Below are 9,079 nucleotides of genomic sequence, written 5' to 3'. Positions count from 1 at the left end.
AGTCTCTTGGCATTTTATCTATGTTTATTTGCAATGTAGGTTTTATAGTGTTGTTTTGTGAGGCGCACTCGAAAGCTTATGGAGGGCAAAGGTTATAGTGCTTCAGTTTCAGATTTGTGATAATACTTACTTTCCAATTCTGTGATTTTTTTCTCTTAATAAAGACAAGTTACTTGTTTTGTGTATGGAACTAACTGAAGTACAGAGTGGACGCCTTAGGGTTAATATGATGATTGTATTATGTTGTAGTTGTAAATTTCTAAGAATGTTATCAGACAAGTTAAATATGACTTCGTATCCGTATTCCAGTAACGGTCATATATAAACTTTATATATGTTTAATATCGTGTTGAAGTTACTTTTATCAGCTGTAAGTTGTTCACTAATCGAATGTTTTTTACATAAGACAAAAGTCTACAGATTTCGATACTCACTACTAATATAGGTAAAACTACTGCTAAATTTACAATATTTAACATCAACTTGCTCTGATTTATATAATTGCTAAAAATTCATTTCATAACATGTTCACTTGGTTAACTTTGACATCATAACATATAAAACCTATCTTATATGCAAAAACGGCTCGTTTGGGTTGAGAAAATATTTTACATAGAAGAGCGAACAACGTTTCGACCTTATTTGGTCATCGTCAGGTTCACCTGACTATAAAAACCCAAACTAGCCGTTTTTGCATATATATTTCTCTACAAGTGGGTTTTCTCGACATCACTGATTAAAACCTATCTTGTAATCGTTGTCATACTAAAACTTCTATACATATACATTACAAAAAATACAGTTTAACAAGTACTAACTGATGATATAGTCTCTGTCCACTTTCCTCATAGTATGAATGATGCCGTTCGTGAACATTTGGAATAAATTGAATAATCCTAAAGGCAATAGAGCTAGTAGAATGGTCAACAGTTCTACCATTTTTCATTTACTTGTCTTTGTCTTATTAATATTGTAGATCATAAATTTACTTGTAATTCCAGTTGGTTAATTTGTCTTCGTTTATGTGTAATCCACGTAATGTACTGTCAGGTGAACGTTTTATTGTATTAACCAAACAATTATCTTGTCACATGACATTAACTTTCACAGTCTGGTCCAATCATTAAAGAGTCATTTCTGCAAGTAATTTTTATGAACTTTGGCTAAAATTAAAATAGTATCCAGCACTCAGCCGTGCTAAGCATGCGAAAAGACACAAAGGGTTTTAATTTGCATAATAGATAGATGGTACATGTAATATATCAAAGCAACCAATTTTATCCTTCTATATTAAAAATTTTATAATTTATTATTGAAAAATTATAAGCTCCTAATAAAGACAATATGGGTATTTGAATCAGGCTTTAGGACAAAGGTTCTGGCGAAATGTTTGGCAAACATGCAATAGGAATAAGGAAAAGTGTATTATACTAATTACTGAAAATGGGGCATCGCACATGTCAATCAGAATAGTGTATAACCACAGATTAAATAAATAATCGTTATTCCTTTCCTAATGGGGCCCGGCATGGCCTAGCGCGTTAAGGCGTGCGCTTCGTAATCTGAGGGTCGCGGGTTCGCGCCCGAGTCGCGCCAAACATGCTCGCCCTCCCAGCCGTGGGGGCGTTATAATGTTACGGTCAATCCCCCTATTCGTTGGTAAAAGAGTAGCCCAAGAGTTGGCGGTGGGTGGTGATGACTAGCTGCCTTCCCTCTAGTCTTACACTGCAAAATTAGGGACGGCTAGCACAGATAGCCCTCGAGTAGCTTTGTGCGAAATTCCAAAAAACCTTTCCTAACAGTGGAAGGCGCCGCACACAGTATTAAGTTTAAAACAACGGAACATGTTGTTGTAACTGCTTCAATAAAAAGCTAAAATACTGAAGCAGTAGGGCCAGCACAAGTTTATCACCCCCCCCCCAGTTGCACAGCGGAATAACTCCCACTGCTAGAAATCGGTGAGTAGACCACAGATATCCATTGTGTAGTTTGTGCTTAATTCTAAACAAATAAATGCAGTTTATCATTTAACAACCAGTCCTCTGATGACTGTTTTGAAGTTTGCTACTTTACATACAGATGGTCAATAAGTCAAGATGTTAAGTTTATTTCAAACACTAACTCATTCCTCTTTATTATATTTTTAAACTTTTATAGTAACTTAATTAAACTCATTAAAACTGAAAATAAATTAACTACAGCCACTTACTCTGGAAAGAATTGTCACATTTGTTGTTCAGTACAACACAGTCGTCATTCGAGCTACGTGTAAACAACCTGACTTCACTTAAATTGACAAGAGAACTGTTTACACGTCAAGTAATTCAGTAGTCGTTCTGGTAACATCTTATTTCTTTCAAATACTGACTCAATGATAACCTATATTTACGTGTTTTACTTAAGAGATATAAACATTCTGGTAAAATCAGAAATATAATAATTATACTTCAGAGCCTTTTCCTCATTATCAAATGTGCGTTACATTTACTTAGTTGTATATCTCATATACAGTAAAAGAGAAACCTTCTAAATACGTTTATTTCCTAACGTATACGCTTTTGTGTGTAATCTAATAGACAGTAAACATAATTATTCCATTATTTTTTTTCACATAATTTCACAGCTTTTACTTTTGGAATGTTCTTCACCAGCGTTACTTAAACACAAAAAATGACTGAAAATTGGCTATTTGTACGTAAAAAGCACTATTGTTAGTGTATAATTTATCATTAAATACATTTAGTAAGTCTTAATCCAACCAGATAATCACCAAAACCTTTTCTATAACGTAATGGTAAATCTTATTAGACATAACCCGCATACGTTTTCTACTTCCTTTTTTTTTTTTTTTGTCTTGGTGGTGTGATAAGTTATTCTATATTTCACATTAATATATGTACACTCTAAGGAAACTACTCGAGAGTTAGCAGAGGTTTTACATGTCATGAGAACCCTTTACTGGTTGATACCTTTATAAAATGTAAATAATATTTTATTCACTCAAGACTGCTTCTGAATATATTTGAAAAATATTTTTAATAAGCAAAACCTAAATAACTCAGTAAACTTTTCTTTTCTTCTCAGTAAACAATGTTTTCGATTATTTCCATATAGTAAAATTAAACAGTATCTGATGTTAGACATTTTACTAGGTTCTTTATTACTCGAGGGCAACTTTTATATGTAGAATGATAACATTTCTTATCACTGATTTGAATTGAGCTATGTATAAGGAAAAACCTTAATTATTAGCCAGCTTGAAAATGATTTTAATATATCTATACAAAACATCAAAAATGTCAAAAATACCTGTAAAAGGAAATAAAAATAACATCAACTAATTCCTCTCTCTTAACATTCATAAATAACCCTTGGTTTCCGATTTACATTTGTGCTTCTTTGTAGACTACGTTCAAGAAACGTACAAAGTGTAAAACGTCTAATTTAGTTTCAGAACATAAACTAAAGAATGTGTTACTGTTACGGGATTCAACTGGAAATATTTGTAATCAATCTAAAATAATGAAATTAAACCTGAATACAGAAAAATGTAAAACCAGTTGTACTTCTTTAGGGTCTCCAAAAGAGTTCTATTTCAAGTTAAAAAACAAACAAACTAAATTAAGATTAACAAATATTTTTATTTCTTGCTTTCTAAGTTTATATGTCATACTGTGTTATAGCCTACAGAGTGCATTATTCTTCTCGTGATTCATGGCATGCGCACGTTTACTGACGTCACAACGGTACAAACTGCAACTTTAAGCTTCCTTTACGTCACGTCATTTAGTATCTACTAAATGACTAAAAGACAACACACTACTGTATAATGTGAGTGTTTAAAACAGGTAACCCTTCCAGGCAGCCTTTCGTCCCCTTTCGGAGAAACTAGATTGGTGTATTTAAAGTAATACGTCTAAAAACTAAATATTAGACAAATGTGTTAACTAGAAAAATCTATTATTAATTTAAAGAAATAAACCTAGAAGCTGAACATTGTCAATCGTAAGAATTAAGAAATCTTACTTGCCTAGACCTGATCTAAAAAGTTGATAAGAGAAAGAAAATCAGTTCTGGTGCAGAGAATAATAACAGATAATATGAATTATTACAAGAAACTAAGTAAAAAAAATTAAAAGGAAACTAAGATCGTTTAACTGTTAAGCACTTCTTCTCAAAAGCAAAAGAACTGTAATAAGTATAAGTTAAGAAGTAATGCAGTTTATACAGTTCCCAAACTGTACGATTCTATGAGTGAGGTCAGTAGGTATTGAATTGTTCTCTTTTCTTAGATAATCAAAATAAAATAAAAACTCTACTCGAGAAAGACCATAAACTATTCCTACACCCCATTTTTTATAGTTTTTTTTTATTTGACAAATCTTTCCTTAGGGAAAGGTCTTTCTTTTTCATTCAAAATGAATTAAAGTGGTCTCCTAAATCTGTAAGAAAGAACGTTTTGGAGACATCTTAGTTGAATCATCCCTGCCACAACATAGCAACCTTCTTTGGAAATCAAAGCTCATCGGGGATGTTTTTATTGTGGTTACTTCCCCATGCTTCTTTAAATTCCTTAAGAGAGGTGTACATTTAGAGAGACTTGATTACTATCTCAGAGTCAGAGATTCTCGATAGTTTCTCCAGCCAAGAATCTTCAGCTGTACAACGTAGTTCCACTTCTAAAGATGGATTCATGCAGTCTAACCAAATTCTCGTTTTTACATTTATATCTCCACATCCATCTTCCTCTGCATTGTATGGTCATATATTCCTAATTTTTCTTAGTCGTTTCCAAAGTCAGAGATTCGTGCAGGCTAAAACATTTTGTCCTGTTTGTTATATTTTTGTTCGTTGTGATAGCAAAGGCAAAAACAGCAATGAGTGTCAACTAGATACACATTGCATTAATTATAATGATTCTCACCATTCATACCTTTGTTCTTACCCTACATGCCTGGAGGATAAATGTTGGAGATCATTAACAACATTTCGTATCCAAAGGCAGGAAAGTTTTTGTCCCCGATCATGCATCAGGCACATACTGCTGCATGCTATTCTACTGCCACATTGTGAGTGCAAACAGATCTTTCCATTCTTCCAACAAAGTCTTTCTCTCATAGTGTCAAGAGTTTCCTGCCCTCCGTGGATACAAGAGTTGACAAGTCCATTCAACTCCATCTCTGTCTCTGCTGCAGTAGTGAATGTTCGGATTCTCTCCAAGATTCCTGAGGTACAGGCCCATTATTCAGTCATGAATAAGTCACTTGAAATTCTTTCATCAGATAAAGACCTATATAATTGATCCAGAGCAGAATCTGTGAAAGTCAAAAGATCTCTTTCTAATAAATAAAAATGTTGTGTTCATAAACAAAAAGACCTTCCACCCTGTTTTTCCAGAATTAATTAAAAATGGCCACTCTGATACATTTGAATCAAATTTAATTATTATAATAGTCTACAAGTTGTTTTAAGATATTTTATTGTCTCTTTTAATAAACCCATATTTACCAAACGATTACATATAGATTTAGCCACGCAGTTACTTATGTCTGAGTTATAGGTTTAGCTACAAATGTTTCATGTCTTTAGTTCAGGTACATTTCAGATTTACCCAAGTTATCATCACCACTTTCAATTAGACAGTTAACTTGTCTTTCGTTTATGCTACATACAGAGTCAAAATGCATTCAGTCACAGGCATAAGAACAGTGTCATTGTGTTATTTGTTACCCAATGGAACAGTAATAGGTTGATGAACTTACAGATTCAAAACCTGTAGTAACTTTAGGGCAGATGAATATATTAAATACTGGATCAACGGCCAAGACAACACTTAAACCTTCAAGTTGTAACAGAGTAAGTTGACAGATAATTAAGCAGAAAGTACACTTCACCAAGCTCTAGCATTAGAGGGTGTAAAAAACACCCACTTGCCTAATTAAAACTTATAAGCAAGGCTGATCAGGAAGGTTTCTCGACAATGGGAGAATATTTTATAATGATCAGTGTTCTATATTTAAGGAATGGAATCATCTTAATGATAAATTTCTGGCTGCCATCACTTCTCTGCCTTTTTAGGATAAATAGGGCAAGGAACATGAAATGTAAACAATAAATGTAACGTTAATGTATTGTTTACAAACAATGATATATTAAAATATAGCATCCGGGTAGGTGGTGTCCACGGGAGCAACATAGCTATTGGCATACATAGATGACGTAATATCAGCAGTGATCGCCTCGCGTATTAGGTGTGCATGAATACTTGAATATGTAGTGGTACAATACAATCTAGAAATTCGTACAGGATGTATTGCTCGTTCATTGAGATATCTTTCCACCATTAAATGAAATTGATCCAATAACGTCTATGTAATGGTGGAATAGTGACACTGATAAAGTTTCAAATCATGTAATCAAGTGCAAACCGAGTCAGATAAGACATACTCCGTCCCAGACAGAGGAGTTAATGACTGCATGGCATAAAACCTGTACTTTAAACAGACAGTTAGCGTCCATAATATAAGATGTCAATGGAATGAGCTGTGCAGCAAAACTAATCTCACAAACACTTAATTCTGGCACTTCCACAATCTTATGGGTGGTACATTCACCAAAAACATTATGATGATGATGATAGAGGAAGCTCTTACTGTACATGTAAAGAACAAGGCAAGGTGTTTATGCACAGATACATTAAATAAAAGGCTCAAGTTACAGCAGCCCCTATCTTACCAAACTTCATAAAAGAGCAATCTCGTCATAAATACAATAGGATAAAACGCCATTGACAAGATCCTAGATAAAATTAAAACTAGGAGATTTTCCTGTCAGTTTGCACCATTGCTATTCTTATCATTAGATGGTTAACACAGTGAAGGATAAAACTTGGATCAATGCTGTTGAACTCAAAAATGATACATAGGAAGGCTTCGAAGTTGGTGGGAACACCTTTGTAGTATAACAGCTTTTAATATTTAATATATCTACAATAAAATCTATCTGTTCATCCCTGCTGCCAAAACTTTCAGAAAACACATCAATGTAACATGCGTTAGATGGATTAAAACTAAACTAACTGACATGAGATGCACCATGAAACATGAAAAATGGTGCTCACACTGGATTACCATCAATATCAGTATGCCTCTTAGTTCACCACTAACGTCAGTCCTTTTCAACATGTATGCCTCGAATTTTGGCTACTTCTGCTACCAAACCAGGTGTATTGTGCTACCTATGTGATTTGTTTCTGGTGGAAATCAGAGACTCAAGTAAAGCTAAAAATGAAAGCAAAACCTAACCATCCATAAGCAAAGATACGAAATGATTCAATGACGCAGAAAAGTTCATCAAAACCACTGTTGTGGTCTGTACATAAGTTCTCTTCTGAAGAGAACAAACTGATGTCATTTCTCTGGAATAAACATTGAAACACCTTTACATAAATAATATCTCGAACACTTATTTATCAATCATGTCTCAATGATTCTGAGAAGCTCTGGTATCCGGCAAAAGTCTTGTTGTGTGGTTGGCATATTATTACCCATTCTTCTTGTTTTTACTCGGTTTTCTGATAAAGAACCCAAAGTTATGCTTGGTAGTAGTGATAAGAACTTAAATATTTCAATTCAGAGACCAGATAAACTTCTTTTAAACGTGGATGTATGAACCTATTCTAAAATGCATTTCACTGTATTATTCAAACACTAAGCAAAAGTTCAACAACTTGAACAATGTTAATCAGTAAAATTTTGTATTCAGTACTGTAATTGTATTCAGAACACGACTGTTCTTTTGTTATTCCATACTGAAGCTGTAACCAAACAGCGATGACAGGTTAATACTAAGTAATGGAACCGTTATCAGACGACAGTGATCGTTTCGATAGTCAGTACTGAAACCATAAGCAGACTACGATGGTTATTTCGATATTGGATTCAAAATTTATTTAGATAAGCATTGTTCAATCCGTATTTATCCAAATAATGGTGATTGTATAAAAAATCTTGTTATGAGTCTTTAAAATATTTTACAATTTAGTTCAAAAATTTATAACAGCCAACAATTACAGTAAAGAAGCCAATTAATAGTTAATAATTAGGGTTATTATATATTGTAAAAAGAAATGTAACATTTTCTTGTTAAAAACCTTCACAAAAGCATTAAAATTACATTATAAACTTCTCAATTTGTATCCTTTTAATAGAGGCCTGGCATGGTCAGGTGGTTAAGGCGATCGACTTATAATCCCACGGTCGTGGGTTCGACCATACGTTATGCCTATCACGCTCGCCGCTTCAGCCGTGAGTGCGTTATAATATGACGGTCGATCCCACTATTCGATTGTAAAAGAGTAGCCCAAGAGTTGGCGGTGGGTGATGATAACTAGTTGTCTTCCCTCTACTTTTACACTACTAAATTAGGGCCGGCTAACGTAGATAGCCCTCGTGAAGCTTTGCGCGACATTCAAAAACAAACACTTTTTAATAATGGTCAGTCTTGAAAGGGAATGCTTAAAAAAACAATAAAAACAAGAATAATTTAACAGGTTTAAAAACAAAGACATTAATTACAATATTTTTTAAGGTTTTTCAAGTTTGAATTTTATTTTTACAACCCGGAGTGAATAACATTTATTTCAGTACGATGAAATGATATTGAAAGTGCGTAGTCTCAACGGTGTCATCTTTTCCAGTGAAAACAGCTCATATACTATCTCAAACTTCATGCATAAGATAAAACATCTTTATTAAATTACCACTGATGTGCTAATAATGTAACAGCACATTACATAGTCATAAGTATCCCGCTAGAACAGCGGTAAGTCTACGGATTTACAACGATAAAATCAGTATTCAATTCCCCTCGGTGGACTTAGCAGATATGATTAATAAAATGATAAGTTCAGCTTTACAGTTGTTTATGTATTAATAAAACAATGATTGTCATCCTCAATCTCCCGTGTGATGAACAGACTAACTACACGTCGGACATTGTACATAAGGATATAAAATACATATTAATGAGATACAAATATATATATATATAAACTTAACACACATACTTGCTTAAATTT

Source organism: Tachypleus tridentatus, chromosome 11 (genome assembly GCF_004210375.1).
Source record: "Tachypleus tridentatus isolate NWPU-2018 chromosome 11, ASM421037v1, whole genome shotgun sequence".
NCBI classification, from domain to species: Eukaryota; Metazoa; Arthropoda; class Merostomata; order Xiphosura; family Limulidae; genus Tachypleus; species Tachypleus tridentatus.
This window is presented reverse-complemented; position numbering follows the sequence as displayed.